General features: G+C 44.3%; 1 long non-coding RNA gene across 1 annotated transcript; it reads right to left on the reverse strand.

Moving 5' to 3' along the window:
• Positions 1 to 6524: 6524 nt before the first annotated feature.
• On the reverse strand, positions 6525 to 7739 carry LOC125728331 (uncharacterized). Its single transcript, XR_007389034.1, has 3 exons — positions 7701 to 7739; positions 7530 to 7600; positions 6525 to 6561 (listed from the first exon to the last, which is right to left on the reverse strand). It is a non-coding gene; the product is annotated as an uncharacterized LOC125728331 (long non-coding RNA).
• Positions 7740 to 11053: the final 3314 nt, after the last annotated feature.

An 11053-nucleotide genomic window follows, 5' to 3' on the forward strand; every position in this document is an offset into this window, starting at 1 on the left:
TTTAAATTAGAAATAGATTATTTTACACTATTTACAAATAAGCATATAAAATATAGAATTGGTGTGCATTCTGCCAGAATGGCGGCATGCTTCTCACAATCCAGGCCAACGGTTCGCCTCACGACAACAATTTCCCCTGGTAGCCATTTGACAGCAGCTTCACGCAACGAGCTGGCTCAATAAAGGAAATGCTGTGTGGATCTACGCGCGTGCGCCACACGAGAGTGAGAGCATGCATTCGTTTAAACAAGAATTAACCGCGTTATTTCCTGATTATTGCTATCGAAAATGCTCAGAGCGCTTTACTTTATTATTCACATTGACAGAAATGTGCTTCATTACTTAAAAACATTACGGTTATAGGGGTTTTATTTGCTAAAACAGGCGCTCCGCCGGCGTAGCCATTTTTAAAGGGGCGTCGGCGTGGGTGCGCATGCGCCAAACGCCGGACTAGCGATCGTCCATTCCGACCCGCGTTGTTCAAACAGGGCAGTCGCATGTGTCGGAGCTCCAGGATCGTTTCGTCCTATTTCTTCTAAAAGTTTGCCGCTTACATGCTTTCTCAAACCTGGTAAATATAACTAAAGTCTTTCGTGTTGGTTAAATGTAATGAGTGATCGCTTCTTTTAAAACGACGGGCTTGTTTGTTGTTTTCGCTTGTTTAAATTTGCTGTTCTGCTGCTTCTTTCGGGCATGTTTGTTTAAATTCACACTGCTTTTCTTTTAAAATAACACTAAGGGTTTTCTTCTTTAACACACTTGGTGCTTTCTTCTTTTAAAACATTTGGGCGCTTTCTTTTAAAATACGCCGCGGCGCTTACTAACAACACAGGGCCGGACGGACGCCCCCTCTGAACGTGTATGCGCTAGCTTGCCATTATCCTGTTCTATGTTTTATTATTATTATTTACCTTAAAAACGTAATTTAAAAAGCACATTAATAAAATACATGTAATGTATTTTTATTCTATTAAAGTTTAATCTCCCAAACCCCCCTATCTGCAACACGTGGCATAAGCATGTATTGATACCATATATGGGCATAAACCCTCGACCAATCAGCATCAAGGATAAGCCACTTCCTCTTATGACGTCAGAAGCGGAGAATTAAGCTCCGCCCAAGGTACCACATAATATTTTTTCACATAAGTAAGGGGTGATTACATTTAGTTATATTCTAGCCAGAGAGAAAATGTATAATACTATATTTTTCGTGTTTAATCAGCTCACTGAACACAGGCATTTATTTTTGTCAAACATACAGTACTGTGCAAAAGTCTTAGGCAGTCCAAAGAAATGTTTAAAGCTGTTTATCTGGGTAGCAAGTGTACTTTGGCTTAGAACAAAAAATACAATTTAACATTAGAACGTGTGCAAATTAAGAGTAACACAATAAAAACTAGTAATAATTTCTTCTGTGTTCTAAAAAGTTACTGATATCTAGTTGGATGGCTAGATGAACACCACATCAGTTCCCAAACTTCTCCTCAGGGGCACCTCAGCCGTTCCATGATTTTGCTAAATTTCACCAACAGCTCAATTAAATTATTAAATATATTGGTTAAAAAAGTCAGTGCGAGATTGACTAGCTGTATGAGGTCTGCTAGTGGCCAAGTCAAAAAATACATGGCTGCACTGGACGGTCGCTGCAAATACTAGGATGATTTTAGCAGAGGTTCTGAAATGGCGAAGATGACACACTTTCAGAGTGAAAAGGATTATAAAGGTTAAAAAGCAGAGATTTCACCTTTTTGCCAGGAGAACCAGCAACATGTCACAGTGACACTGAGGAGTCACTATAAACCCAAAACCCTGGATAGAGGGACTGAGTGAATGAGGAGGTGAATCTGTGCAGGGGGGTCAGTCCATCAGAGAAGACTCTGTAGAAGGACAGAGCACCAGCCCCCCAGTCCAGATACACTCCTACTCTGCGGGAGCCTGAGGGCCGTATGGGTATGAGAGTCTCTTTATTATTGTGCCAGACAGAGTAACTGTCAGTATAACAGCACAGAATCCATGACTTGTCATTGTATCCAAGGAGACAGTCCCTCCCTCCTTTCCTCCTGATGACTCCTTTATAAGTCACTCCTATCCAGGCTTCATATCCATCCCACTCAGCCTCCCAGTAACAGCGGCCAGTCAGACTCTCTCTGCACAGAACTTGGGGGCGGCTGTCAAATCTCTCTGGATGATCAGGATATGGCTGCCGCTCTGCCCCCTCTGTCACCTTCCTGTTCCCCCCTGACAGAGACAGGCGTCTGTTTGCTGTGTTGGGGTCCAGTCTGTAGGCAGGAGGAAGAATTATTAATCCCATCAGGCCGCCTGTACTTTCTGTTTCTGTACGATATAAAAACAGCACAGCTTCCCCTAACGAAGCGGGAACTGAAGCTTATGAAACAGCTCAGGAAATGTCGGAGGGAAGCGAGCTAAACTAACAGCTTAATTAGTGAAATTACGGGGAAGTAAAATTACAAAGCAGCGATATTCATCAGACATATTCATCACAAGCATATTTACCACAAAACGGCACCAGAGATCAATACTAAAGTCAGTGTCTTTCCTTCTAACTGCTAATTCCGGCGCGTGCGGCATGAAAATGGCCATCAATAACAGAATATTTAAGTAATATTATTACATATTTAAAGTGACATTTAATAAAAGTTTGGACCTGGATTCTGATACAAAAGCTGTTTCCGGCGCCGGAGTTGCGCTCCATGAGGATTCAGTATTTACAGCGATTGCTAAAGATGGTCTTTAGTCACAGCAAAGCCGGTCTGAATGCATTTCAAATGCATCGGCTTATTTCCATGAAGCATATGTCATACTGTATCTACTGATCCGGGAGAAACGCTGCAGTGTGGAGCGGGGCGGAATAGGTGCCGCGCAAAGCCGGCAAACTAATGATAATACCGTCTACAAACCATCAAAAAAAGCGGATTAAACTACACAGTGAGACGTGCATCATGAAAAACAGAAAGGTTCTCATTACCTCATTAAACAGAAAAATATTGCTCAGAAAAACGGGATTATTATTTTATTAATTCGAAAAAACAGACTTGATTTTTTTCCCAGATGAATGCAATACGCTTCCATAGCGAACCGCTTACCACGCGCGTGACTCTAGATACGGCGCCGCTACCGCGAGGCGTGAGCCCCGCATCTCGCGCACGCGGCCGCTCTAATCTGTTAACATGGGCGCCGAAATGAAATTTGATATTTTCCGCCGCACATGATGCACATCCAGTGTGTCCTGGGCGCTAATTTCTTTTAGCACCGTGGATCAGGAGAACTTTTTAATATTCATGAGTGAAGCCCTACACGATTGGCTGGCTGATTAATATTTATGAGAGGGGCACTACCTCATTGGCCAGTTAACATCGACTTGTGCTGCCTGTTTCTTCTACCTAAAGCAGGGGTGTCCAAATCCAGTCCTGGGGGGCCGGTGCCCTGTGTAGCTCAGCTCTTTCCCTGTTCCACCATAAATAATTCAGCTCAAGAGCTGTGTGGTTATTAGCACAAGGAGATGAATCAGGTGTGTTAAATGAGGGGAAACCCAAAAATGTGCAGGACTCTGGCCCTCCAGGACTGGATTTGGGCTCCCCTGGTTTAAGGCATTCAGTGACCAATCAGTAATATTCTCTCATGAATATTAATGAGTGTTACAGAACCACCCTGTAAAAATGCAAATTCACATTTCGCACATTTGCACGGAAAAGATGGCGGCAGGTGCAGTATTTATCAGAACAGTTTTGGTCACGTTGGAAAAAGGAGTATCTGTCTAACATCGCAACAAGACAGAAATGGCACTCTCCAAGGAGAAACTTGAAGGTTGGAGATGTTGTGATGGAGAAAATGGATGACTTGCCACGCAATGAATGGAGATTAGCACGTGTAATGGACACAACAACTGACAAAGATGGACTTGTAAGAAAGGTAAAGCTTCGTTTTGGAGAAAGGAAGATGGACAAAGGACAATGTTACAGTAAACCTTCTGTAGTGGAACGCCCAGTGCAGAAACTGGTTTTGCTATTGGAGACTGTTTAATTACATTCTGAAGTTTAAGGTTTATTCTGTCATGTAAACTGTGTTTTCATACAATGTAATGTTTACAGGTCAACGGTTACAGGTCATTTCTTCATTAGGAAATCATTATCACTCCGTTTGGTTCCCATTTGAGCTCTAATGATTTGGTGGGAGTTTAAATGACCGTATTAATATTTCGTTTATTCCATTTATTAGTTACAAATGTTATTCCTTGTTTAACTGTATAAGACGAGTGATGCCTTTTATTGTGAAAGAACGGCTTTTATTTTGAAGGAACATAGAACAACAAGCTGCCGTAAACCAGTGTTGCAAACCGCACAGTAGCGGGAAAACTTCATGGAAGTCGAAGCAAGGTGTGTTCCGTGAAAAAGGAATAGTTATATTACGATTCTTTTTTGGTTAATTTCTTAAATACCAGTGATGGTTTTAGCTCCTGGTTGATGAGGAACAAGGTGGGTTTTGAAGGTTGATTTGTAAATGTATATATGTTTAATATTTCTGTTGTAAGGTGTTTTGCCGAGTAAAATGGACTACGTTTTTGCTCACTACAAGGTGCTAAAGAGCACGGATAAATTAAGCGTGTTAAAGGGTTATAATTTACAAGCTGCTTTGTTTTATTTGTCATGTAAGGTCACGGACAATTTGATAATGATTTACTTTAGTTTATTTCGTGATTCAAAGGTGTTTAAAAGCAAGTGTGACGGTGCGTCACGACGTAACGTGGCTGCGTATAGCAGGGCAGTGGAGTTGGCGGGAGAGAGAGGGGGAAAGGAGGTTTTTTTTTGGTTCGTTCGGGTGATGTAGAGTAAGTAGGGAGAATTCCTTAATGTAGTCACACAGGACCAGATTAGTCTGAAGGCAGGTTCGAGCCACGTTGGTGCTCCGGAGAAGGGAAATTGCTGTGTGTTACCAGAACGACAGAGGAGAGCTGCTCCCGGTGCCGCGCAGTGGGAACCGGAGCTTGGAGGAATCGCGGTAGCTTCCCTGCTATACAGAGACGACTCATCAGCTCCAGTACCAAGGACGACGCAGGTGATATTTAATAAAGTTTATTTCGGCGAATGTACATCAGGGTGATCAGCAACTTGGCCAAGAAGTAGAAGACTTCTGCTAACGTGACGGACACTAAGCGGAGTTTTAAAAGATCGCTGCTGCACACCCCATTTTCTGCGCACGCTACCACCTGGCAGGGCAGGCCCGCTATGTTCTAACTGCATGCCCGGATGCCTGATTTCTCTGGCGGTCATTTTTGGAAGTAAATGTACTGAACAGACTTTCGCATGGGAGTGTTGATGTTATCGGACGGATTATTACAATGTGCCGGTGGTATAAAGTGCTAAATGAATAAGGTTCATTTCTGTTATGAGGTTGTTGTGCATGTTTAATATGAATGTGTCCTGTTGTAAGGTTACTACGAACGTGTTATATGAAGGGTAAAAAATATCCCGTCGGAGGTAAACGGGAGTTCTTGCTTGAAGCCTCCACCGTTAGACACTGAGCGCTCAGTAGGGTGACTGGGGCTGGGGTTTCATTAATAGAGGGGAGTCAGGTGGTTGGTGAAACTCAATTTGGTAATTGCAGTCCTTTGTTTTATGTGAGCTTTGGTTCTTTCCATCTAATAATTTAGTAATCTTACAGAGAATAAACTGCCTATGTGTTCAATTTACCCTATCCTGGTGTACAGTGGTTACCCTGCTTCTATTATTTAGGCTCTCTCCGGAGTAGGGGCGTCTCACCTGCTACTGCTGGGTACTTCGGTCGGGGGGTGGGGGTACGGTGTGGGTACTTAAACATCACGCTATCCCCAACAGTACTACACTCCAGGTTGGCACCGTGACGCTGATAGGGAAGTGCTGGAGCCTTAGCCGATCTGCTCACGTAGTGCATGTAGCAGACTAGGGAGGCGATTGGTGAGGGTACAGGGACCTACATCCTGCTGTACCTTCTCCGTTTGGAGGATTGGGCAGCCTAGACCTCTACTACGCAGGCTGTGGCCCAGTCTGTTACACGTTGTTAAAATGGTTTAATTGAATATAATTCAATGATATGGGGGGGAGAGAAAGGCCAGCTCCATTGACACTACTTTATGGTCCGAGATACCAAGATCATATACCTGTAGATTACTGATGGGGGCGAAGTTTGAAATGACCAAGTCAAGTGTGTGACCCCTGGAATGTGTGGGGACATCAACATGTTGTTGTAGGTTGAGGGAATCTAGCAGCTCCAGGAAATCAGCAGTGAGATAACCGGAAGTGGTCTTTACTCTACTCAACTCTGATCTGAGGATCTTTGTTTCTAGTGTCGACGACATTCCTAGGCTGTGAGATGCCGACTTCCTGTTTTGATGCTAATATGCTAGCATGATTGTAGTCTCCACAAGCAGATCAGAAGATTGGACACAGCCAAGCCTCTCAGCTCAGGCACCTCAAGCCCCAGGGCACTGTGGGAGCTGAGGTGGACTTACCAGGCAGACAGACTCGGGTGGTGACAGGGGGCTGGGGGGCTGCAGGGGACCTCCTGGGGAGAAAGGACAGATGAGCACCTTCAGTGTGATAGCAGTGAGACCAAACAGCCCAGATTCCCTAACAGTGACTCCCCCAGTCTAGAGGGCCTCAGATGTTCTCAGAGATCAAGGCAGACTCGTGAGGCTGGTAAAAGTGCTCTTTCAGCAGACCCCAGAGGCTAATGGGACTGCAGTACATCACCACTCGCTTGGGTGCTCCTAGAGCCAAAAGTACTAACTTACTTTCAGGATTTTCTACAACACATGAAGATCCAGCATCTTATACGGCGCATTAATCACCCCTTACTTTACTTTCTCATTTTAATAGAGAATGAAATCCTGATTCCTGGTCCTGGAGATGAAGTGTGTGTATAATGAAGCAAGCATGCGCCAGGGACAAACTGAACTGTGTCCAACAATTACAGACTTTTCCCTTTGAACCCAGACTGTTCTGAATGAAGGACTTTAAGAAAAGTTTGCTTATACGGGCCAGTCGATATAATTCTTGACACTGACCCAGTTTTTAGAATTTTCAGCTTCACTGCTTATGTGGTGTGTGAGAGAGGAGCTTAAAACCACATCAGACCAAATGTCATTTTAGATTCATGACACTGGGTCTAATACTACACGCTGTTTCACTTCTGTAAGTTACGTTAATGCATAAGAAAGTGCTTTCGACCAATGTACCGGAATCACATTTTTTATTGGAAAATAATGGAACGTGTGCATATTCGTGCTTTTGCAAAAAGCAAAACGAAGAATGAAGTACAAGAATGGAGGTGGGTGAAATTCACCATGTGCTTTGAGGTGAAAACACGCCTGCCCCCTAGTGGTCAACAAGCGGCATCGCAAACATAATGGTGAAGTCCAAAATATTCAGACTCTGACACATAATAAAATTGTTTAGTCTGGAGCTTACAACAAAACGGAGAATATCATTTACAGTTAAACCAATATTATTTCAGAGTGATGAGCCACGTACTTGCTGGAGCCACACTGCACATTGGTCAGCACGGTGAAGTTGTTCCTCACGCTACGAAGGCTCGCAAGCACCTACGTGAGAAAAACACAGAACATCAAGACTCCTAAAAAATAAACACTGCAAAGGCCAACCTTCATAAATTCATATTCTTTGCCCCAATGTCATATTTACCTGAGCAAAGGGTGTTACAATCAGGTCATCCCCATGTCTGCGAATGAAATAAATTCATAAAATTCATGAAATAAATTTCCATTACACAGAAGCAATATTAAACTGACAGTATTGTTCAGCCAGTCAGCCAAACAGAAACAGCACCTAGATATGATTCTATGTATATAAGCATAAGGTACACCCTGATGGTATCACCGCAGGTCACAAACACGCAAACAGTTAGCGATTTAGAGATTCCAATCCGCCTAATCGCATGCGTTTGAGCTCCAGAATGAAACCCAGATGGCAGAGGGGAGAACATGCAAACTCCACACACGCAGAGCACAACCCACAGCCCTGGAGGTGCGAGGCTACAGTGTTACCCAGAAACATAGAATAAAACAATGGAACATCGAACGAAACAATGAATGGACAACAAAGACAGGTTAAAACAATGAATAAAGTCTCTCGGGATTCCTCTGTTCTAGCCGAATTATTCTGACCGTTCTGAGTGACGGAGTAACTTAAGTAGCTAGTATGTGATTCCCACAAAGACACATTATCCTTCACTTTGTCTCCATACCGATAACACAGAGTGATAATATACAGATGAAGTTTCCATCAAAGTGTTTAAAGTCTATGAACTACTGTTCCAGGACCTCAGAGAATGGGCCACTCCAAGACAAAAAGCAAAGATACGCAAATGATTGATCATGAAAAAGGTTATGTAGAAACACAACAAGATGTCAGACTGGGTGGCAAGTGGGTTAACCGGCTAGGAAGAGTCTGAAGAGCTTCTGAATTTGGGAAGCGAGCACACGGTAAACAATTTTTTCTAGGTGTGGCTCATCACCCTCCGGCGAATATTCACTAACAGCCACCATTTCTACTAGAGTGGGGTCCGGGAGAGAAATGGACGAGAGGGCAGAGGCTGAACGATCGAGGTAGGGTTTAAACATGTTTATGTGACAAACCCTGGACTTCCTCCTATGATCTGGGGTTTCTATCACATAGTTGGCAGCGCTCAGCTTAGAGTGGATGACATAGGGATCTTAAAACCGAGCACAAAGGAAGGAACTGGACAAAGGGAAGGACTGCTCTGTAGCAGCTTTATCGAACTGTGCCTTCATTTTTACTTGCAAGGTACCAAGGGACGTCCTAGCTAAGGGTCTAACAGCAGACAATCACTGCTCCTGAAGCACTTTGAGGGGACCTCGAACCAAATGACCAAACACGAGGTCAGCAGAACTAAACCCAGTCAAATCCTGGATGGTGTCGTAGATAGCAAAGAGGAGGAGGGGCACACCCTCATCCCAATCTTTCCGTGCATCTATACAGAAAGTGTGGCGCATGTTATTAAATGGTAAGTGCTGGATACTGAGTACCAAACTTCCAACTCACAAACCACTTGGGCAAATAGTTTTGATGTGAAGTTGGTACCTTGATCAGAGAGAATTTTATCACTATAATGTGGGATCTAAGACTGCGAATGGGGATAGCTTCTGGGAAACGAGTCAAAGTGCACATTAATGTAAATAGATAAATATTGCCCGAGTGAGTTTTTGGTAAAGGACCGACATAGTCTATAAGTACATGTTTGAAAGGTTCACCGATCACAGGTATGGGCCATAACAGAGCTGGAATAATTACCTGATTTGGTTTGTCCACTATTTGACAGGCATGACAGGACTTACAATACCTCTTTGTATCCGAGTTTACCCCAGGCCAGAAGAAATGACTTTAGGAGACTGGATAACGCCTTTTTAATTCCTAGATAACCCGAACATGGATGATCGTGGTCGAGGGACAACACATATGTCCAATATTTCCCAGGGACTACTACCTGATATACCGAAGACCAATCGAAAGGCATATTCGGAGGGGTCCACTTACACATAAGCACTTGATCACGTAGGAAGTAAGCAGTGGGGTGATTCTTGAAAACCGTCTCCTCGACAGAGGCGGCACGACAGGACTCCAAGGAGAGATTAGCTCCCTGAGCCTTAACCAAGGCTTCCTTCATAGAAGGAACTTCAGGGGAAACAATAACAGGGCGAGCAACAGGGGTGTCAAAATCACAAAATGACGGGGTGGCTGAAGGAGAGTCATACATAAATGTATAAGCTAGGTCTATGTCCGCAAATATATGCCTTTGGGCACGGGTGAACACACAGGCTGTAAACACGTTCTACAGAAACATCGTTTGAACATAACATTGGTTCGGAGATGACTTCAGGTAGAGGAACAACTCTTTCTCCAGCAATGTCATTCTCCAAAATAAATTATATTCCAGGAACAGGTAGGCGAGGCTGAACTGCCATATGGAAGAACCCAGAGAAATCTGGAGTAGTTAGGAACACATTATGCAAAGGGACCGCCGTCACACACAGGTCGATGCCCTGTACAAGCACATTTGTACCATAAGCTGACGTACCATCGAGAGGGGCAATTCCTTCCAATAGAAATGACTGGGCAGCACCCATATCTCGCAGGATAGTCACCGGATGTTGCATATCAGTCTCGCTAAGCGAAACAGATCCGGTGAAGGCAAAAGGTTTGAAAGCTGACTCCACCTCTTGGGTCAGGGGTGCAGCACTATTCCTACTAGCCACAACTTGGCTGGTCGGGCTGGGGGATTTGCTCAGCTTCCGAAAACTCTGTCGGTAAGACTCAGGTACACATTCATACTCCCTTAAAACTGTAGCTTTCACAATGCCAAAATCAAGGCTTTGTTCTAGTGTGAGAGCCGAACACAATTCCTGCGCTTTACCCACTAGCTCAGATTGCAGCAACAGTGACTAGAGATGTCAAGGCCAGTTAAAAGTCGTAGCGATCGATTCAGAAATAGAGAAGTAGGCATCCACCTCATTCTCACAAAACACAGGAACAAGACCGATATGACGACTGACATCAAAGGCCGAATTTCCAACTCCAATTTCCTGTGAGACTGGTAAACCTGAGGGAGAACGGAGGCTAGGTCGAGGAGTGTCTGGGGCACAAGCTCGGTCATGGGCGGACAGGCCTGAATGAAGGGTTATACCTGGTGAGTGTACCTTACACGGAAGGGGAACAGGGTTTTATTCACCCTTCACAATGCCACCTCCTTATCAGCCACTATTTCCACTGCCTGGACACGGAGTAGCTGAGCCTGGTACTCCTACCTTTTAATCTTCAGTTCCAGCTTCCTAAGCCAAATTGTCAGCAGCAGGTCCTCCCTGTCTGAGTGAGGATCCCTGAAATCCATGCGGATCACCAGCCCCAAATCGTCCGCTGCAGCCGACAATCGCACAGGAGTGAATGCAACACTCGGTGAGCCGCCCAACTCGGGCAGGATACCCTGCTGTATCAGCTCGTCCCATAGGACCTATCAAATG

The sequence above is a fragment of the Brienomyrus brachyistius genome, unplaced genomic scaffold (genome assembly GCF_023856365.1).
Source record: "Brienomyrus brachyistius isolate T26 unplaced genomic scaffold, BBRACH_0.4 scaffold238, whole genome shotgun sequence".
Lineage (NCBI taxonomy): Eukaryota > Metazoa > Chordata > Actinopteri > Osteoglossiformes > Mormyridae > Brienomyrus > Brienomyrus brachyistius.